The 23,088-nt window shown below is 49.7% G+C and overlaps 1 long non-coding RNA gene and 1 pseudogene across 1 annotated transcript; both read left to right on the top strand.

The window, feature by feature from the left end:
* Nucleotides 1-15,437: 15,437 nt before the first annotated feature.
* On the top strand, nucleotides 15,438-21,910 carry LOC123132151 (wall-associated receptor kinase 2-like; annotated as a pseudogene).
* On the top strand, nucleotides 15,791-18,831 carry LOC123132152 (uncharacterized). The gene is made up of 4 exons (XR_006464515.1): nucleotides 15,791-16,371; nucleotides 17,049-17,240; nucleotides 17,358-17,665; nucleotides 18,469-18,831. It is a non-coding gene; the product is annotated as an uncharacterized lncRNA (long non-coding RNA).
* Nucleotides 21,911-23,088: the final 1,178 nt, after the last annotated feature.

Here is a 23,088-nt window from a genome sequence, read left to right as displayed (position 1 = left end):
GCTTACGCTGGCGGGAGACCGGGAGGGTGGCCGACGGGGGAGTCGACCGATACGGGGTCGACGGTTGCCGCAGCAGAACGCCGCGGACACATGCGCGAAAATGCGTCGCACCGCGGACGGGGAGCGCATCGACGTCGAGTGGAGCCTCCTGGAGCCAGGCGGAGCCGTCAGCGACGAATGTGAGAGCATCGAGACGGATCTCTCGACCCTCGACCAAAACTCCAGCAGCCACCATGATGAAAGTACTCGGAAGAATCACAACTTCTCCACAAAATCGCTAAAACACCTGCCCCACGGTGGGCGCCAACTGTCGTGGTTCTAAGTCTGACGGTAGAGTGGGGGGTAGGTATGGAGAGGCAAGGTCCTAGCTATGGAGAGGTTTTAAACACAAGAGATGTACGAGTTCAGGCCCTTCTCGGAGGAAGTAAAAGCCGTACGTCTCAGAGCCCGGAGGCGGTCGAGTGGATTATGTGTATATGGATTACAAGGTGCCGAACCCTTCTGCCTGTGGAGGGGGTGGCTTATATAGAGTGCACCAGGACCCCAGCCAACCCACGTAATGAAGGGTTTAAGGTGTATTAAGTCCGAGGCGTTACAGGTAACGCCCCACATAAAGTGTCTTTACTATCATAAAGTCTACTTAATTACAGGCCGTTGCAGTGCAGAGTGCTTCTTGACCTTCTGGTGGTCGAGTGAGTCTTCGTGGTCGAGTCCTTCAAGTCAGTCGAGTGAATCCCTCGTAGATCGACTAGAAGGTGATCTCTTCTAAGGGTGTCCTCGGGCAGGGTACTTAGATCAGGTCCGTGACCCTACCCTAGGTACGTGACTCCATCACGGGGTGGCAGCGATCTTGGAAGGCCCCGCACCACCTGCGGAGGGCCTGGCTCCGTCTTTGGATTTGGCGGCGTGCGGCCCGTTACCAGGCGCACGAACATCGCCGCCTCCCAAACTCTGGCCGCTACGATGGTGTTGGTGTTCGCGAGCGGCGCCCCGGGTCCTTTCTGCGACCGGGCCGCTGCTCGCCCGCGTCGGGGCGGGATCTCCAGCTCCCGACGGGCCAACCGCAACCGTCGTCTTCTTCTTGGGCGCCATGACGATGAAAAAGCGTCGAACTAACTGCTAAAGCTGATTCTCACAACTGCGCCCCCTACCTGGCGCGCCAAAGATGTCGGTGGGAATGACACCTATGGGATCACAAGAATCCCTACTACGGTTGCGGGGCGCGGGGTCGTGAGAAGAGCGGATCAAACAGATAGCACACGGTTTGTTTACCCAGGTTCGGGCCGCGAGGATGCGTAAAACCCTACTCCTGCTTTGGTGGATTGTATATCTGTGTTCTTGAGCTAGCTACAAGGCGTGAGGAGCTCCAAAAAGCCGAATCCTCCTCCTGGTCGCCTTGGGCCTCCTTTTATAGGGAAAGGGGTCGCCACAGTGGCACACATGAGGTGGAAAGGGTATAGTGATGCGAGGTTATCCCTAGCATTACATGACAAAGTGCATTTAATGCGCCTAGCTTAGGTGTCCTTGCTTTATCGGGGACGGGGGAGAGCCCTATCTCGTCTGTCGCCACCCCCTCTCGTGTTGACACGCGCCCTGGCCAGCGGTGCCCGTGGCGCCATGTAGGCAGGCAGGCAACTGAGGTGGCGCAGCGGTGGGTTTCCATAAGGATTTGTACGCCGCCACACAGGTGCCTGCCCAGCTGGTTGGGTCGGCAGCTGCATGAGAGCGGTGGTGGAGGTGTAACTGGCGCGGGCCTGACGGTGGCCCCACGGGTGTTCTTGGCAAGGGCCTTGCCAGGGCCCCGGCAAGGGTCTTGCCGTGGCGCCCGCTGTCATCCCCGGCAAGGCTCTTGCCGGGGGCCTTGTGGTTCTCCTTGGCTGGGATCCCGCCAAGGATCATCATCTTCTAGAGCGTGTATCTGATCTTGAATGTCTTCACAAAGATCTGCATGCCACCACGGGGATGTCTCCCGAATCCTTGCCCCCATGGGGGTAGTGGACTCAAGGGTGACTTCGCTCCGTAGGTGTGGGGCGAGCTGCCACAGTCATGGGTCTTGCCGGGTTAGCTAAAGCTGCCCCCCGGCAAGGATCTTGCCGGGGGGGGGGGGGGGTCTGCTCTGTCCCCTTTGCTCTTTGTGGCCTTGGTCTTGGCGCCGTTCTGCTTCTCTTGAGCTTCGGTCTTATCTTGGCTCACCTCCCTTGCCGTGCTTGGTGCGGCGGTGCCCGTGGCTCAGACTGCCCGTGCACAGTCATAGGGGTACAAAAAGTATACCCCCTTCTTTTTGTACACCGACAGTGACGCCGCCATGAACTTGGCCAGCGCTGGGCGGCCAAGGATCCCATTGTACGGCAAGGGGATCTTGGCAACATCAAACACGATCCTTTCTGTCCTGTAGTTTAGGTCACTTCCAAAAGTCACGGGCAGCGTGACCTTCCCCTTTGGTTGACTTCTTCCCGGGTTGACCCCCTGAAACGTGCCCGTTTCCTCGAGGTCTCCATCAGGAATCTGCAGCTTCTCGATCACGGTAGGTGAGATTAAGTTCAGACCGGACCCGCCATCGACTAGCATATTTGTCACCTTGAGGTTGCGTATTGTTGGTGAAACCAACAATGGCAAGCACCCGACCGCAGTAGTGCGATCGGGGTGATCCTCAGTGTCAAAAATGATAGGTGTGCTGGACCACTTCAGCGGCTTTTGGGCACCCAACAACGGCTCCGCCGCTGTAATCTCATGGCCCACTGTTTAAGCTGGCGGTGAGAAGTATGCAGCGAGGCGCCGCCATCGACGCACATGGCCTCCGTGGCTTTCTGAAACTCTTGGTCGTCGGAATCGTCGTCCTCTTCGTGATCGTCGTCTTCTGGCTTTCTGTGATGGCCCCGGGCGGGCCTCTCCTGCTGTTTATCCTTGCCGCGATGGCCTGCTTGGCTTTCACGCTTCTTGTCGGACCCCTCAGCACCGTCCTGGCCCTTCTCCTTGTCCCGCCTCTCATATTCAGCCCTCTGCTTCTCAGCAAGGAGCTCAACCTATCAGCAGTTCTGGAGATCATGGCCTTTGGTGCGATGGATCTTGCAATATTGCTTGTCGGAGTTTCCTGGCTTCTCGGCAGCCGCCAAGGCCTGGCAGGCGACACACCCGATAATTTCCTTGCTGGGGTCATCTGCCTTGGTTTTCTCTGTGGAGCCGGCGTCATCAGATCCCTCGACGGCAAGCACGGCTTTACCTTTGCGCTTCCTATTGCGGCACCGACCTTTCTTCGCCGGGGCGGCAGTATCCTGATCTGAGGAGTTGGTTTCCACGCCGGCATCTTCGCCGGGGTACTTCCTCCCCTCTTTAGCTCGGGCACATCTGTCAGCAAGAACATAGAGTTTTGCCACATCTTTCACCTTGTTCATTGCTAGCTCTTCGCGCATCTTGCGGTTACGCACGTTCTGATGGAACGCGCTGATGATGGCGGCAGGGTGAACATCAGGGATATTGTACTGTATCCGGCTGAACCTCTGTATATACTTGCACAGACTCTCGCCTCCCTTCTGGGGAATGACGTGTAGGTCACTTGCTTGGCCATGGGCTTGGTGACCTCCAGTAAAGGCACCCACAAACTCATGGCACAAATCCGACCAGGAGGAAATAGAGTCTACCGGCAAGTGCATCAACCATGACATGACGTTGGGTTTAAGAGCCAATGGAAAGTAATTCACAAGCACCCTATCGTCGCGGGCTCTGGCAGCTTGCATCGCGATGGTGTAGATGCTGAGGAACTCAGATGGGTGGGTCTTGCTGTTGTACTTTTCGCCAACGTCAGGTTTGAAAGTGCGGTGAGTGGGCCACTGGAACTGCCGCAGCTCACAAGGAAAAGCCGGATAGCCTACCTCGTAAGGTAGGCCTCCAGGGCTCTCCGGGGCCGGGTAGTTCACAGCAGGCCCTGCTCGCCTGTCTGACTGGTGGCGCACTCTGCACCGGCGCTCGATAGTGTTTCGAGCGTCTTCATGGGCTCGTTCCCAAAGAACTTGGCGCTGGTCACAGTGGGTCCGCGGGTCAGACGACGCTATGGAGATGTCGTCGCCCGTAACGTCACGACGAGCTGGCGTCCGTGGCACCGGGCGAGGAGGAGGCGAATGCATCATGGTCGCGGTGCCGCCGGCTCTTCCGCCACTGGTGCGTGGGACTCCATCGCAGCGTCGACCCGGGGGCTCCACCGGACTCAGTTCGTCTTTGTTGGCCGCTGCAACAAGGCTTCAAATGGTGGCTCTCCATTCGTCGAGTTTCCCCGTAGTGGGAGGAAAGTCGAGGAGCAACTGCGCGCGCGCCAGAGCCTTTGCTGGCGTTTGTGGCAGCAAAACCTGCACGGATCGCGACGCGCTTCGACCTCTGACCATGTCAGAAGGAGCTCTATCGGGACCGCAGAGTATTCGGTCTTTATGAGTGCGGGCAGGACAACACCCTTAGTTATAAGCCCCTAGTGTCCAGGTACGCGCAAAATTCTGACGTGGCCACATGCCAAGACGCCAGCCTCATCCTTGATTATACCGAAAAACCGGAGGATGTGTATCAACAAGAGACAGTAAAAAAGGTTTACGCAGGGTCTTAATCTAAAAAGAATCCTTGGAACGGGTCCCTGCTGCACGTCTGCGCTTGTGTCTCCGTTGTGCCGTATCCTGGACGGGCGCAGCACGGTGTTCATCTATAAAAGAGAGGAACTTAGTTGAAAAAAGGTCGTGCCGAACAGAAGTTATACTAAATAAGCAAAGTATAAATTGAAATGGGTAAAATTGAGCTTGATTGTCTCGTATTCTATATGCGCGGAGCCCCTAGTGCAGGGTATACGGCTATTAAGACTTTATTAATTACATGTTTATGCCGGACTCGTCTAGCCGTGTCCGTGGTCTTAACGACCTATTTGGATGTTTTGGCTGGTGAGGCCGTTTTATTGTGGGGCTGTTAAGGCAGCCGCACGATCTTCCACGTAGGGGGCGCGTTCCATGTTTCCCTTTAGTGAGATGATGCCTCGTGGAGCGGGCATCTTAAGCGTAAGAGATGCGTAATGCGGTATTGCGTTAAAGCGGGCGAAAGCTTCGCGTCCCAGCAGTGCTTGATAGCTACTTGAGAATGGGATGATGTGAAAAGTTAGCTTTTCACGACGGAAGTTATCGGGGGAGCCGAACATAACATCAAGCCGGAGAAAACCCATGCAATGGGTATCCGGACCTGGCGTTACCCCTTGAAAGGAGGTTTTGCTGTGGCGAATTTTTGTTGGGTCTATCCCCATGTGGCGGATTGTGTCCTGATATATCAGGTTTAGACCGTTGCCGCCGTCCATCAGGACATTTGTAAACTGGAGTCTGCCAATTATTGGATCGAGTACCAAGGCAGTCCAACCTGCGTTCCTGATACTTCTAGAGTAATCCAGATGATCAAAAATGATTGGTTTTGACAACCAGTGGCGAGACTCCTTTGGGATAGGCCGTATGGCGCGTACCTTTATGGGTGCCGCTCCTTTGTTATGTGAAGTAAGTTTACTGTTTTTACTTCTTGTGGAAAATTCTTTTGTTTCCTGGTGCTCTGCTTTTGGGGTTCGTCATCGTCTTCACTTGGTGTGTCGAGCCCCTTGTGTTCGGCGTTGAGTCTGCCGGATTGCTTAAAAACCCAGCAATCTCTGTGGGTATGGTTTGCAGGCTTCCCGGGAGTACTGTGTATCTGATATATCTTATCCAATATTTTGTTTAAATTGGACAGCTCATCCCTATTATCTTTAAGGGGCGGCTTTTTCTGATTCTTCCGCGAGCTTTTGAATCCGGCATTGACTGCCATGCTCTTCGGACTGTTTTCCTTAGTCCGGCGCCGGTCGTTGTTGTGTCGCGGTTTTCTGTTTCCATCCCTAGTTTCGGATGAACTTGGGTCGCTGGTGCTACATCTTGCCAACCAGCTGTCCTCTCCTGCCCAAAAGCGGGTCATGAGGCTTGTTAATGTGGCCATTGTTCTTAGTTTTTCTTGGCCGAGGTGTCTAGCGAGCCATTCATCTCAGACGCTATGCTTAAAAGCTGCTAAGGCTTCGGCGTCCGGACAGTCGACTATCTGATTCTTTTTAGTAAGAAATCTATTCCAGAATTGCCGAGCTGATTCTCCGGGCTGTTGAGTTATGTGACTGAGATCGTCTGCATCCGGAGGGCAGACATAGGTCCCTTGAAAATTTGCTCGGAAAGCGTCCTCGATCTCTTCCCAACTTCCAACTGTGTTTTTGAGAAGGCTTTTGAGCCAATGCCGGGCTGGCCCTTTAAGCTTGAGGGGTAAGTATTTTATGGCGTGGAGGTCATCTCCTCTGGCCATATGTATGTGTAGGATATAATCCTCGATCCAGACTCCAGGGTCTGTTGTTCCGTCGTACGCCTCTATGTTTACAGGCTTGAATCCCGCTGGAAATTCATAATCTAGGACCTCGTCGGTGCAACATAGGGGGTGTGCGGCACCCCTGTATTTGGGTGTGCCGTGATGTTCGGATACTGGTTTTGTTGCTTTGCTTACGAGAGCTTGCTTTCTTGGCCCATAAATAGATCTGTCTGGGCCATCTTTTTGATGCGAATCCTTGAGTGGATCGCGTGCCGGCTTGTGTGCGGCGCCGCTTGCCGCTCCGTGCTGGCCATGGGGTCGTCTATCCGACCGGGTGGCTTTCTTACTTTTTGACTGCGGGGGCTCTAAGGCCTCCTCGTCGAATTCCGGCAGTAGCTTTCGCTTCGGATAGCTTTTTGTGCGGCGACTGCCGCCGTATTTGTCTGCGGCGTTGAGTACTTTGCTCCATTTGATTCTGAGTGCATCTTCCGCACTTTTGAGCTTCCGCTTCTATTTTTTCAGGCTACGTGCAGTAGCAACGAACCTTTTGTGGAGGTTCTTCTTCTCTATGAGCTAATCCGGTGTAAGGTCGTCCGGAATGCCGTTTATGTCGGGGACGGGTTGTTCGGTTTCTTTATCTGAGTTGTCCTGTTTGGATGGTTGCTCTAAGGCATGCTCGTCGTCCGCCGGCTCATCCTGCTCTATGGCTGGGTCTATATGGCTGTTGTCTTTATCGAGGCGGGGCTTGGAGCGGCGTTTACGCCGCCGCTTTGATTGCTTTTCGAGAGATCGATCCTTCGTTGCATCCCTGTGTTCCTCGTTGTCGCTTCCTTTAGGTGGGTCCACCATGTATACACCATGAGATGAGGTGGCTGTCCAATGCCCTATAGGCGTTGGTTCATGTGCGTCTCCTGCATCGTCGTCCATACCGTCGATGTCTTCGGAGTCGAAATTGAGCACGTCGTTTAAATTATCGACAGTGGCTACCAATGGGTGGTGGGTGGGGTTTGAATTTCTTCATCATCCGTATCCCAACCTTGCTGACCGCGGTCCGGCCAGGGCTCTCCTGATGAAGAGAGAGACTTTAATGACTTCAGAATATCGCCAAAGGGCGAGTGCTGAAAGATGTCCGCGGCGGTAAACTCCATGATCGGCGCCCAATCGGATTCGATCGGCAGGGGCGCGGAGGGCTCGGAATCCGGAGAGGAGTCCGGCCCCTCGGAGTCACGGGCCTTGCGGAGTGCGGGGCTGGTGTTTTGCTCAATCGCCGTTGGGATCGCAGCCCCCAAGGCGGCGTCCAACCACTCATCCTCGATCGGCGCAGTTGGTTCCGAATCGTGGGTCGGAACTGATGCGTGTGCGGCCTCCAGGGCACTGTTCGGTGGCAGAGCTAGATCATGCCCATCATGACAGTGCGGCGCGCTCGGCTGTGGCTCGAATCCGTCGAAGATCAAGTCCCCGTGGACGTCAGCCGTGTAGTTTAAACTTCTAAATCTGACCTGATGGCCAGGGGCGTAGCTTTCGATCTGCTCCAGATGGCCAAGCGAATTGGCCTGCAGTGCGAAGCCGCCGAAGACGAGGATCTGTCCGGGGAGAAAAGTCTCACCCTGGACTGCATCATTATTGATGATCGGAGGAGCCATCGGGCCTAAAAGCGACGACACAGAGGAACTCTCAATGAAAGCACCAATGTCGGTGTCAAAACCGGCAGATCTCGGGTAGGGGGTCCCAAACTATGCGTCTAGGCGGATGGTAACAGGAGACAAGGGGCACAATGTTTTACCCAAGTTCGGGCTCTCTTGATGGAGGTAAAACCCTACGTCCTGCTTGATTAATATTGATGATATGGGTAGTACAAGAGTAGATCTACCACGAGATCGAGGAGGCTAAACCCTAGAAGCTAGCCTATGGTATGATTGTTGTATCTTGTCCTACAGACTAAAGCCCTCCGGTTTATATAGACACCGGAGAGGGTTAGGATTACACAAAGTCAGTTACAATGGTAGGAGATCTAAATATCCGCATCGCCAAGCTTGCCTTCCACGCCAAGGAAAGTCCCTTCCGGACACGGGACGAAGTCTTCAATCTTGTATCTTCATAGTCCAGGAGTCCGGCTGAAGGTATAGTTCGGCCATCCGGACACCCCCTAATCCAGGACTCCCTCAATTACTCTGGAAGTATCCGGCACGCAGGCTGGGGTGCCTTGGTGTTAGACCCGATAATTGACGGATTCCACTTTACACGAGTCCTGATGGACGGCGGCAGTGGTTTAAACCTGATATATCAGGACACAATCCGCAAAATGGGGATGGATCCAACAAAAATTAGCCATAGCAACACTTCCTTTAAAGGAGTAACACCAGGCCCAGAAGCACATTGCACGGGCTCCCTCCTACTAGAAGTTATGTTCGGCTCCCCGACAACTTCCGTAGTGAAAAGCTGACCTTCCACATCGCTCCGTTTCAAAGCGGTTATCAAGCACTACTGGGACGCGAAGCTTTCGCCCGCTTCAACGCAATACCGCATTATGCGTCTCTCACACTTAAGATGCCCGGCCCACGAGGCATCATGTCATTAAAGGGAAATATTGAGCCCTCCTCCCACGTGGAAGACTGTGCGGCTGCCTTGGCAGCCAAACATTAAAACGGCCTCACCAACCAAAGCATCTAACAGGTCGTTAAGACCACAGACATGGCTAGACGAGTCCGGAGCAAACATATAATTGATAAAGGTTTAATAGCCGTACACCCCTATACAAGGGGCTCCGCGTATGTAAAATAAGCAACAATAAGGCTCAATTTTACCCATCTTGAATTATACTTTGTTTATTTAGTATAACCTACATTTTTTCAAGAAGCTTGCAGCGGTCAGCAACGTTCTTTAACTTCACAGCCATCTCAGCCATTTCCTTCTTGCTTCGGCTTTGAGCAGCATGTTCGGCTTTTAGCTCCTCAACCGCCTTTAGGGCAGCCGCATCGCTTTTTCTGGCTTGCTCCTTGGCTCGGGCAAGCTCTGCCCGAAGGTCCTCCACGGCAGCAGCCCCATCTGCATCAAGCGCACACGTTGTAAGATACTGGCATCAAGCTCCTCTTACCAGGTGTCTCCGGAGAAATTACATACCTTGTGCCTCATCAAGCCGCTTGTTGACAAGCGCGATGTCGGCATCTGCCACGTCAAGTTGCCGATTTAGCTCGGCAAATTCATCAGTGCGGCTGGCCACCGGACACTTCGCCACCTACATAAGAAGGCGGAAAAATTATACCTGGGACTATGATCCTCTGCGTGTCGTCGCCTTCGACAGCACACAGAGTCTCAGGGGCTACTATCTACACAGGGCGCATCTTAAAATATGCGGAAATGTCAAAAAGTACATCATTTCGCGTACCTTAAAACCTGTCAGTAAACTCCTGACAGCTTCATGCAACCCGCTCTCCGCGGACGAAATCCTTTCAATTACCGTACCCATCAACTTACGGTGCTCCTTTGAGATAGACGCTCGCCCTAGCAGATCCTTCAGTACCTCCGACCGTGCACCAGGCGGTGCTGGACTTGTTCAATTGCCTTTTTCGAAGGCCGGACACGGAGGGCTTTGGGGGGCCATATGACTGCCTTTGGCCCTGCCGGATTAGGAGAAACCCTCCGCGACGATACCTCGGGGTCGCCCGCCTCGTAAGGCGGTATGGCAGGGGGAGGCGTTCCGCTCTCCATCATCTCCGGAAGAAGATCCCCCGAAGACGAGCTCTGCTGAGAAGGGCTAAGATCCGAACTACAAGGTAAATTTTCGGTTATTTTTTCCTCAGAAATAAAGCAAGGATTTCTCTCATTTTTCAAACAAACTTTTTACTTACGGCTCGGTGGAGGGCTGATCCCCTTGAGGGCATAGTATGGCCGAGGTATCCCCCGGCACAGGACCCTCTGGCGAAGACTTCTTCCCCCGCTTTGAGATCACGGTCTCCGGGTCTTCAGAGGCGGTCCTCTTCTTCCCCTGAGGAGAGGAATTTTCGGTTCCTCCTTTCCGGACAGCCTCCTTCGTGGAGGTAGTAGCTTCCTTGTTCCCCCCTTCGTTTTCTTTCGAAGGCGCGATCTCCAGCATCCTGGTTAACACGGGATCTGGCGAGGTCTCAGGAAGGGGGGCCGGACACCTGATTAACTTCGCCTTCGCTATCCACTCCTATTTCAAGAACATCTCTTTTAAGGGCGATGTTGTGATAAATGAACATATGGTGTGTCCGGGCACATGGCTACTTACTTGGGTATCTGGATGATTGCAGCTCAGACCTGCGTCCTCAGTAGAGTCCGGACACACTACTTGTGGTCCGAAGAACAACGTGTACATCTCCTCGGGCGTCATGCCAAGAAAATGTTGGAGAGCTCGCGGTCCCTCCGAATTGAACTCCCACGGGCGGAGGGGGCGACGTTTGCAGGGCAGGACTCAACGAATTAACATGACCTGCGTCACCACGACCAGACTGACATCTCTCTCCAGGAGATCTCGAATGCGGCTCTGCAGTAGGGGCATATCCTTTGTTGGCCCCTAGACCAGCCCCTTATTAACCCATGACGTTAGTCGGGGTGGGGGACCTGAGCGAAAAGTAGGCGGCGCCACCCACTTGGTACCCCTCAGAGCTGTGATATAAAACCACTCTTGTTGCCATAAGCTGGACTCCTTTTGGAAAAAGCCCTCAGGCCATGGAGTGTTGGCATCCTTGCTTATTACAGCACCTCCGCACTCTGCATGCTCTCCCTCGATCATCTTCGGCTCTACTTTGAAGGTCTTAAGCCACAGTCCGAAGTGTGGAGTAATACGGAGGAAAGCTTCACACACGACGATGGACGATGAGATGTGGAGTATAGACTCCGGAGCTAAGTCGTGGAATTCCAGCCCATAATAGAACATGAGCCCCCTCACGAAGGGATCCAGCGCGAAGCCTAGCCCTCGGAGGAAGTGAGACACGAACACAACGCTCTCACCAGGTTTGGGAGTGGGAATAACCTGCCCTTGAGCAGGCAGCCTATGCGGGATTTCGTCGGTCAAATACCTGGCCTCCCTCAGCTTTTGTACATCTTCCTCCGTGACGGAGGAAGGCATCCATCGGCCTCGAAGGTTGGAACCGGACATCATCGAAGGTCCGAAGCGCCTAAATCTGGAGCCTTGGGTGCTGGAACTCGAGGCGGGGGGGGGGGGGCGGATTCGATTGAGATCGAAAGAAAGGAGTAAAGCTTTGGTCTCTTTATAAGAGGTTGAATACCAAGAGTCCTCCCTGTGACCGTTTGGGACTTACCTTTAATCGAGAGGATATACCAACGGACACGACTGGGTTATCCACGTCCGTAATGATGAGAATCCCGTGATAAGGGGACATGATCTCTACTTCGACAAGACGTGCCAAGGAAACCGCCTCGCAAAACGCGTGGAGGTGGGACTGTAAAAAACGATTTGAATGAAGGCTTGGCTGTGGTGTGATGTCGCGCTACAGAATACGTCAGCAGATTAGATTTGTGGAAATACTATTCTCTCTACGGTGGTATGTGGAACTTGTTTTGCAGAGCCGGGCACGATCCTCGTGTTCAAAATCTTCTATGAAGTGTTCGGAGGAGGAATCCGCCTTGCAATGCCGAAGACAATCTGCGCGCCGGACTTATCGTCATTGAAGCCTGGCTCAGGGGCTACTGAGGGAGTCCTGGATTAGGGGGTGTCCGGACAGCCGGACTATAACCTTTGGTCGGACTGTTGGACTATGAAGATACAAGATTGAAGACTTCATCCCGTGTCCGGATGGGACTTTCCTTGGCATGGAAGGCGAGCTTGGCAATATGGATATGTAGATCTCCTCCCTTTGTAATCGACTATGTGTAACCCTAGCCCCCTCCGGTGTCTATATAAACCGGAGGGTTTAGTCCGTAGGAAACAACAACAATCATACCATAGGCTAGCTTCTAGGGTTTAGCCTCTCTGATCTCGTGGTAGATCCACTCTTGTACTACCCATATCATCAATATTAATCAAGCAGGAGTAGGGTTTTACCTCCATCGAGAGGGCCCGAACCTGGGTAAAAACATCGTGCCCCTTGTCTTCTGTTACCATCCGCCTAGACGCACAGTTCGGGACCCCCTACCCGAGATCCGCCGGTTTTGACACCGACACTGACCCTCTCCAGTTCTCTCAAAATATCAATACTAGACAAGTTACTATCAGGAATGATAACCCCCATTTTAGATGCTCTAAGAATAAGATCATTATCAGATAAGACATCAAAGGAGTTGTGGTTAGGGTTACCTTCCAAATTCCTCTTTTTTGAGATAGCAACAACCCTATCCCGAATCTTGTCTTCCATGTTCTGCACATTCCTTGTACTGAATCTCAGCGTATCCTCAGATTTTAGTGGAGGAGTAAGAATCACTTCCTCCACATCATCAGAAGAGACAGGAAATTGTACCATGTACTCAGTACGCACCCCACCCTTGCTGTTATCATCATCCACCAGTTCTTCCACCTGGGCACATTTTTCATTTACCCCCAAGTGAGAAGTACATATATCATAAATGTCATTAAAATAGATTCAAATATCGCATTTTCTACCTGAATCTCATCAGCATTCTGCTTGTTGTAATCAACAATAAGCAGTGCTTGAGACCAACCCAAATCACATGCTTCCTTAGTAATAGTCTCAATCAGGAGTGAGTGTATCGTCCTCAGACTCCTCTGATTCCTCCTGGACATCCTCGGCATTGTCACTAGGAGCATTTCTCCCAGTGGTATTACCCTTGTAAGCCCCCATATCTCTCTCTTTTTCAACATTTTGTGGGTCAGCCTGAGCAAACTGCTTCCCATGGGATGAGTTTTTTTAGTTGACTCAACCTGGGTCACACTGCTCTCTCTCTCAGGGTCTCTGACCAGAATCTTCTCAATGTCATAAAAGAAATTGAGGAAGTGCGTGCCTAGGACAGCCTCAGCCACACCAGGTAGCTCGTCCACATTGCGACATCCCATCCGGACTCGCACATATTTAGGTTTGTGCAGAGTGGCCATGTCAATTTCAAGTGGGACGCCAACCAAAGATGAGACATAAGCCACGTTCCTTTCATTTCTCCGTTCCAGAGGAACTTTAGCCACTCTAACCCAAGCAACTTCCATCACCCCTTTTGCTCCAACATTGGCAGACCAGGGGACAATCTTGACGACAACACCACAAGATCTGAGAGTCGTCCTATCATTATAGCAAGTTTTTTTCACATCCCTCTGATTAGGAAACCGCATGACATAAGTATTAGGGCCTATAGGACGCGATGTGCGGTGCCATTTTGTCCCAATGTAATCAGAGACTGCTTCTTCCAGCTCCTTAACACTCGCCTCTCCCTCAATAACAGTAATCACAACACTAGTGGCTCTTTCCTTAAGCTGCTTAGCAGTACAAGAATCTGGGATATAGAAAAAGCCCCGGCCCTTGGCCTGAAAAGTGCACATAGGAGCAACACATTCACAAGGCAGAAAATCCGTACAGACTGAAGCCAGATGCCCCATCTTACTGCATCTCTCACAAAAGGCTTACGGGCAACTAGCAGGAGTATGGCTAGTAGCTTTACAGATCAAGCAAGGATCATAGTTTTTGGTTTGGGGCACATGGTTTGATGACTCAGCCGGCTGGACGACATCGGGGATCTGCTTCTTCTTGTGAGTATTGTCGATGTCGAGTCCAGGGGGATTAGGGTTTGGGTGCTTCTCCACCCATACCCCCCAGATCTTGCCCGCTTAGCCCGATCCACCGCTTTGGCCCACCGCGTGGTGTTGTCCGAGGCTGATGCCGCCTGCTTGTTCGTGGAGAAGTCGTCGTCGTCCGCCTCCCTAGACCACGAGAAGCGGCCCCGACCGCGGCCCCGATCGAAGTGACCACACCGCGCCCGAATCGCCCAGCGGCGAAGCCTTCCCTCCGATTTCCGTGGAAGAAACGGTTGTCGCCGTCCTCCATCTTCACCGGAACGCTCGGCTTGGAGGCCACCACCGCCGCAAAGGATCTGCAATCCCCCCCCCCCCAACTTTCCCCTCCCACCACAGAAAAGAGGAAGGGATTCTGCATCTAGGGTTTCGTGGAGGCGCCGCCCAGAAATGCGAGAAGGCAGCGTCTAGGTAGCGGGGTGGGCTTTTGTACCTGCCGCACGGCTCGTTTCCCCCATGGCATTCGGGATCATCGTCCACGTGTCGCACATCCATGGAGGGTTCCTTGGTCGCGCCTGGGTGTGGCCCAAGGACGCCCTGGCCCTGCCATCGCGCCCCCGCGGTGTGCCGCCCGCACCATCACGTATCTGACGCGGCGGCGCTGCCTGTCCCACCGGAATCCGGTTCCGCACCCTGGCGATATGCCACGAAAAGTATACTGCCTGACCGATGTCGATCCGCTCCCCGGCCGGAGAATGCGCGCGTCGACCATCACTCCCCTCTCGTCGATCAGGACGATCCGGAGCGCGTCGTGTCGAAGCTGGATCTGGCCGTCGGCGAAGGACAGCGTACGCGCCGTCGTGAGGTCAGCCGCGAAGGAGACTAGCCAACGTAGGTTGCACACCATCAGCCCAACCCAAACATTACAATTAAGAATGGTGGGAGTATATATTTTTCTTCTAAATCCGCCACTTGCAGGACATGAAAGGGCATCCGCGGTTGCTTCAACTCTGGGGATAAATATTGGAGAAGTCTTTGTTTAACGGTCCAGACATAAAAGTCGTCTTTGATAGTTTGGACTTTTGGAGCTTTTAAGGTATTTATCCAATCCAATTGGCGATCATGCATGCCATTATCTTCGATGAACGCGGTGCCACCAAAGAGGAGTGGCTGCAGTGTCTTCTGTTAAAACATGGGGAACCTATCAGGTACACCGGGCTATTGGCAACGTGAGCACCACACCATGATTCGAACGTGCGCATCCTCTCCGGTCAATCAACCGAACCTGCTAGTAATTCACGGATATACTCCCTCCGTCCCAAAATAAGTGTCTCAATTTTAGCAGGGAGTAGTTCTTTGTGATCTGGACGCGAGATAATGTCCATATAACGGCGTTTGGTCGGACTCTAGCTACCACACTCAAATCTAGGACTGGCTAGCTAGCTGCTAGGATCTACCAATGGCGCTGACCAGCTCGGCAGCAGCGTTGGCAGCAGCGTTGGCAGCAGTGCTGCTGCTGGCGTTGCAGCTCCCTGCAGCGGCGGTGGCCGACGTGCCTCCACCGCCTAACAGCTGCACCCGCATGTGCGGGAACGTGAGCGTGCCGTACCCGTTCGGCGTCGGCCCGGCCGAATGCTACTGGCCGGGCTTCAACCTCACCTGCCACACGAGCGGTCGGGAGGAGGCGCCAAGGCTGCTGCTCGGCGACGGCACCCTCCAACACTACAACACGTATGGCATTAGGAGGCATTTTTTTGCCAGCGTTTTTGCTAAACGCCTCAAAATCATGCCATTGAAGGCACTTTCTAAAAATGCCTCCGAAGCTCACAGCCTTCAAGGGCAATTTGGAAAATTGCCTGCAAAACAGGGGGAAAGCAAGGCGTTCTCAAAAGTGCCGCGGAGTTTAGCCGGCGTTTTGGCGTAAAATGCCTCGAATGCTTTGTCTACATTACCTATAGATGTTCACTTTTTTAAGGAAACAACCCTCCCACCTGCTGCCTTTCAAAGTGTGTGAAAATAAAAAACACATAACATCGCGGCCGGCGCGTCGCTGCTCACCATCGCCGTTGCTCCTCCGTGGGCGCCTCGTCGTCGCCGCCGGAGCCTCCTCCGCCACCGGTGCTCCACACCGGATCCTCCGCAGCCGTCGCGGCAGCCGCGTCCGCGACGACCTGCACCGCCATCTCCACGCTGTGCCTCTTCTTCTCTCATCCCCAATCTCGGGGTGGGATTGCAGTGGGCGCGGTGAAGGAGAGGGGAGATCGAGGCTCGGAGAGGAGGAGGGGCAAGGTGGTCCAGGAAATGAACGAATCAGCGGCGATCCTCCCCACGCCAGACACGAATATTGCTGGTTGCAGTTGATCCGACGCCCTGGTGCACAGAAGGTGTTCGAGGTAATGTCTCTTAAATTTTGTACTTCTTTTTCTTCCAGTTTTTGTTTGTGCTAGAAGTCCTGTAGGAAGAATCATTATGCTATGACATCTAGAATCAACTTGTACTGTGTTGGATGTTCTTTTTGTAATTATACATGGAGTGTGTCAACTTGTCCTGTTGAAATTTGAGCTTTGTTCGTTGTGGCCTTGCGTGCATGGTGGCCTTCTGTTCATGTTAGAAAAGTGCACACAAGGAGTAAGCTATGTAGATATACTGATAATCAAACTGCAGGCGCATTTGCCATTTCTATATGGAACATCCCTACATGTTATCTAGTAAGCTATGTAGATATACTTCTATTCTTGCTGCATCAGGTTTCAGTTAACCTGTTTTCTTGCTACACTTGAGGTCTTCTATATAGAACATCCCTGACATACATGATCTTTTCTTAAATCAGTAAACTAATAACATGACAACACTGAACTGATTATCTACAGAGTTCTATGCAGTTTAGTTACCATTGGAGTAGCACTGAACTGATTAAGTCTTGTATATTAGTACTATATAGATTCTTAACCTGTGGAATTTTTGCTAGTAGTCAATTGATATTGTTTCTAGGAATTTCTCTTTGCTTCTGCTCACTTTCAAATATTTATTATGGAATAACTGAGGTGAATTTTAACCATTTGCTAAGCAGCGGTAGCAACATATTTGATGAGCCATTTATCCTCGCAACTCAAGCTACCCAAGTCTATTATGTACAAGATTCTATAGAGAAGGATTGGTACGTTGTGGTTCATCCACCTGCAAGAGACTTCTTTGATATGGACGCTAGAATTGATGGGCATGATGATGTCCACCTGCAAGAGACTTCTTTGATATGGATCAGGTGAGAGCTATTGATTGTTTTTGAACTAAATGTCGAATGGATAGTAGTCATCATTGGTGTTTTTATCTTAGTTTTGATCTTGTTTTTTCTAACCGAGTTTTGAATTGTACACGCCAGGAAAAAATGATGACTTTGAGATCAAGATCTGATGCATTTAATCAGTCCCATGTGTCTGACCATGAACGGAGATTGAATGGGCTGAATTATAGAGTCAGAGAAGTTAATCCACCACAAATGGAATGCATCAATGTTATCAAGCAAAAACAGAAGCTTCAAACAGGGATAAATTAAAACGCTTCACTATGGTAAGCTCTTAAACTACAGGAAGTCAGGTGACCAAGCATCAGGCTCGTTGCATTACCTCAGAATGTGCTGTGAGGAATACGTTGAAGAGATAGAAGATATGTGAGACAACAAGGTCATAGGTGAGTTGCACTAACATGAAATAATATGTACTGGTGCTACTTAACTCCAAACTCTGTTTTCTGTGGATATATAATTTCCTAACCTGAACATAGTAATCAGCTCATCTAATATCCTCTTCTCTGCAATCCTTGACAATAATCTGGAGTTGTTGTGACAATAGGTTTTGACAACAGGTGTACATGTGTATTGGTGATCAAAGATGCTCATTTAAGTTGTGATAATAGGCAGAGGTTTTGGTCATTTCTGAATTTGTGAAGATATGTTTCATTGCTGTACAGTATTCAACAACAGTAGGTAGTGCACCTGTGTAAAGTTTGTACAGTTGTTGCACCTTGAATTGATGGCTCCATGTTTCAGTTCTTAAAAATATTGCTCGGTGTCTTAGTGTCATGTGGAATCTGGACATTCTAATGGCCAGCGGTGCTTCTCCGAAATGACAACTCTTGTCATATGGTTCACGCGCAAGCTGGATCAGATGGAATAACAGGCATAGGTTTCAGTTTATCCTTTTTTTGCTAGTACCAACTTGATCATCTATTCAGTGATTCAGTCTAAGGAGGCAATGACCAATGGTCCAGATTTAAAGCAATACCTATCACCCCTTAATGATCTTTATCATTTACCTATTTTACATTTTACAGTGATGTTTTTTTACCTACTCGTGCATGCTGTTGATGTTTGAATGATAGATTAAGTTTAATGGCACAAACAAAAATATGTTTAAGTTTTATTATTTACATTATTTTACATGCCTGCCTCCTTAACCCTGTTACAGTGCTAAGAACAGTCTTTGCTCTTGTAGATGTCATCCGAAAGTCGAAGTTGATGGTGACACACGGCTGATTGGTTTGTGTACTTCGAATTGATTGCATCAAGTTGGAACACTCTTTACAACATTGTTTCAACAGTAGGCAGTTTACCTGTGTGTTACATTGTTGTCGCAACAGTAGGTAGTCTACCTGTGTGTTACATTGTTGGTCCTGTGTTGGTGATTGATACTTTAATGTCGTTTTCGAATTTGTGAAGATGTTCTGATGCTTTACGTTATTCGCTTGCACAATGATACTTCTAGCCAATGCAAGCCTCTCAATCTTGTTCTACTGTTGTATATATGTGTTTGTACAGTGGTTGCAAATTAGTGAGCTTGCTGCAACAGTGTTTTTAATTATAATCTTACATGTCTGTAAAGTTTGTGGCGTTCTTATGTGCCTCAGAAACATTTTGAAGGCAAGTCGAAAGACGCCACAAAAAGGTTTTAGAGGCGATCTTAAGAAATACCACAAAAATGTTTTGAAGGCAGTATGACTTATGCCAGACAATAAAATTAGAGGCAGTATGAGAAATGCTACAAATAGTCTTTGGAGGCATTCCTAAAGATGCCTCAAATTGAGTTTGCTGGCGTTTTGAAAAATGCCTCTGTGTTTCTTTTGAGGCATTCTGGAAAAATGCCTCACATTGAGGTTGCTGGCATTTTAAAAATGCCCCTGTGCAGGCCTTTTGAGGCGTTCTGGAAAAGTGCCTTCAAAGACATTTCCCTTCGTGACCATCTCTAGCATATTTTAAAAATGCCTTCTATTCTCTAGGCTGGCATTATATGGGCCTTTTGAGGCATTTTAAAGTGCCTCCTATTGACGTCCGTGGTGTAGTGCAAGTGGCGGAGATCTCCATCAAAAACAGCACGGTGCGCGTCATGCGCGCCGGCGACGTAGAAGTCGACGCTGCCAGCAACGGCTTGTTCGGCGGCGGCCTTGCGGACGACGGCCCCTACACGCTGTCGAACTCTAGCGAGCTCGTCGCAGTTGGTTGCAACGTGTATGCGATACTCCAAGAGAAGAACAAGCTCACCATGCTGAGCGGTTGTGCCTCATTCTGCGACGAAGTCGTCGTCGCAGACAATGCGACTGCGATTTATCTGGAGGAACGAGGCGCATACAACATGGGCAACTGCCAGGCGCCCCTCATCCCCGCGCACTACGTCGGGAATGGCGTTCCGGGCCAGGTGAGGTTAAAATATTTCGGTTCGAACGGCAGCATCTACGAAATGTTGCGGGCGATGGTGTTCGTCGCGGAGCAGGGGTGGTATCCTCCGTTAGAAATGGACTATCATATACTCCCTCCGTTCCAAAATAGATGACCCAACTTTATACTAACTTTAGTATAAAGTTGGGTCATCTATTTTAGAACGGAGGGAGTACCAGATAAGATGGCAGTTCCATTTCTTCTGGACTGGCTGATCGTTGCCCCAGGTCGGCTGGCTAGCGCGGAGTTGACCGACGGCAAGTGCACCTCGGTCGAAGCCCGCGACGTCTGCAAGAGCAGCGAAAGCAGCTGCCGGAAACGTCCTAGAGGCTATATTTGCTCTTGCCGGCATGGTTACCAAGGCAATCCTTACATCACCGACGGGTGCCAAGGTTAATGTGCACTGGTTATACGCTTTTCTTTCTCATTATAGGCAGAAACGATTTTGACTTTTATTCTTCCTTGATCGATAATCCTTATAAGTGTTGGCTGCTTGTATGTAGATATCAACGAGTGCGACTTCCCTGCAAAAGACACCGAGTGCTACGGAGAATGTACCAACACACAGGGATCCTTCCAGTGTCGTTGCCCGCAAGGAACCATTGGGAACCATGCCCTGCCCAATGGCTGCGTCGAACCCGCCAAGCAGCCTGCAAAACCCAGAAACACTGGTTAGCACCGTTTTACATTACTCCCTCTGTTTTCCTTCACTCCACATATTAGCTTTGTCTAAAGTCAAATTTTACAGACTTTGACAAAGTTTATTGAAAAAATATTAACATTTACAATACCAAATCAATACTATTAGATTTATCATTGAATATATTTTAACCTCATATAAATTTTTATTGTAAAATGTTCATATTATTTTCTATAAACTTGGTCAAACGTTATAAATTTTGACTTTGGTCAACGTTAATATTCGGACTAAATAAAAACGGAGGGAGTACACGACATTAGAAGCCTACCACTCTGCTTATGCGCACGAGCTCACGACAATAACAATATGCATATATATATTTCAGGTTTAAGCATCGGAATAGGAGTTGGCAGTGGGGCAAGTGTTATTGTCTTTATTCTCATGGTATTTTTCATGATGCAAAAGTATAAACACCAAAGGGCAATAAAATTGAGACATAAATTCTTTGAGCAAAATCGTGGTCAATTGTTGCAACAATTGGTATCTCAGAGAGCTGATATTGCAGAAAGAATGATCATAAGCTTGGAAGAGCTAGAGAAGGCAACGAACAATTTTGATAAATCTCGTGAGCTTGGTGGAGGCGGGCATGGTACCGTCTACAAAGGGATTTATCGGATCTCCATGTAGTTGCCATCAAGAAGCTAAGGTGGTGGTGCAGAAAGAGATTGATGAGTTTATTAATGAGGTTGCTATCTTGTCCCAAGTCAACCATAGAAATGTGGTAAAACTCTATGGTTGTTGCCTTGAAACAGAGGTCCCAATGTTGGTCTACGAGTTTGTATCCAATGGGACCCTTTATGATCATGTTCATGTCAGGTCATTGTCGTGGGATGACAGGCTACGCATAGCAACTGAAACAGCCAAATCTCTTGCTTACCTTCACTCGTCCGTCTCAATACCCATCATCCATAGAGATATCAAGTCTGTTAACATACTTTTGGATGATACTTTAACAGCAAAGGTAGCGGATTTTGGAGCTTCAAGGTACATTCCAATGGAGCAATCAGGGGTAACAACAATGGTGCAAGGTACAATAGGATATTTAGATCCTATGTACTTCTACACATCGCGCCTCACAGATAAGAGTGATGTGTATAGCTTTGGTGTCATTCTTGTAGAATTGTTGACTCGAAAGAAGCCCTTTTCATACATGTCCTCTGGAGGTGATAGCCTTGTTGCAAATTTTGTTACCCTGCTTGCAGAAGGTAGCTTATTGCAGATATTAGATCCACGAGTGATCGAAGAGGGAGGCATAGAAGTTGAAGAAGTTGCTAAGCTTGCGGTAACATGTGTGAAAATTAAAGGAGAGGATCGTCCAACCATGAGGCAAGTGGAAATGACACTAGAAGGCCTTCAAACATCCATGGACCATGTTCTAGATGGTCAAGTGGCCAGGGAATTTGAGAAGGTTGACGTTGCAATAATTCCACCATCAACTAATAGTACCGAAAGAAACAATGATGATTCAACAAGACAATACAGCTTAGAACATGAGTTCATGTTATCCTCAAGGTACCCTCGGTAGGTAGGTCTGCTTAACCAAGTTTTTAGAACGTGCATTTTTGATAATTAATTCAAGGATTTGTGTGCACTATTATGCTATTTATTTAAAGGTGTCACCGATCAATTTGGTCTAATGGCATTGTTGTTTGCTATGTAACAATAATGTGTGATACAATGAAAGGAATATTATTTTTGAAGCGTGCCCATGAGGAATTAAAAGAAGTATTTGTGGATTCTTGTAGTTTTTTACATTTTTTTAGGGAATGTAATTTTTTATATTCACTTATAACTTTATTCAAGCTCGACAAAATTAAAGGTACAATGCTTAGGGTCCTAGATCCAGGAAATTAAAAAATAACTCCTTTAACTAAGAACTACAGTGAAATTTCTAGAATCATCTTCTCTGCGGCATCAACATTGGCGAGGTGAAATACTATCAAGGCTTCAATCAGATCGGAGCAGCGACACCAGCACTCGTACACTTACACAAATTGGCTACCTTCATAGGTTTCAGAAACCCTCTTTACTTGCCCATCCAAAAAGATGGGAAACCATGAGCGTTGAACGTACTTGGGACGAGGTTAATCCCCAAAAGGGACAAGTCGTCGAACCACAAGATCTTCAATAGATCACCAAAGCATGACTCCAAAATCATAATGGATCGCACCAACAAAAGTAAAAGGAACACTAGCACAAACTATATGAACATCTATGCGAGGACATAAACATAAAATCTGCAATGTCAGACACATCAAACCCGCAGAGACACAAACTGTCTGGCTCTTTAGCGTACCCTGATAATACTTTGCCACGGCAGGAAAAGAATCAAAGCATCTTTATTCTTGATAGCATGCTAGGATGTTGCCAATGAAAACTGAAGACATGAAGCTAATAAAACTTTTGAATACAACTACGGAGATGGAAGTTTCCCTCACCTCGCAGCATGACAGCTAGATGCATGGGGAACCAATGAAACTTTTGGCAGTTGAACCGGTAGAACCTTAGCCTCTCATTGATGTGTATGCAATTGGTTACATGATCCCTCAATTTGTTACTCGAGGGAGTTGATGAGTCCCTTTTTGCATCACTAAATTATCCCTTGTTTCTGCATAATAGTTCTAGGATTTTTGAAATTTTACCGTGCCCGTGCACCCTTTTTCACTGATTTCTCTAGGTTCCCAAAGAAGAAGGTTATTTTGT

Source organism: Triticum aestivum, chromosome 6A, assembly GCF_018294505.1.
Source record: "Triticum aestivum cultivar Chinese Spring chromosome 6A, IWGSC CS RefSeq v2.1, whole genome shotgun sequence".
Taxonomy (NCBI): Eukaryota; Viridiplantae; Streptophyta; class Magnoliopsida; order Poales; family Poaceae; genus Triticum; species Triticum aestivum.
This window is presented reverse-complemented; position numbering and strand designations above follow the sequence as displayed.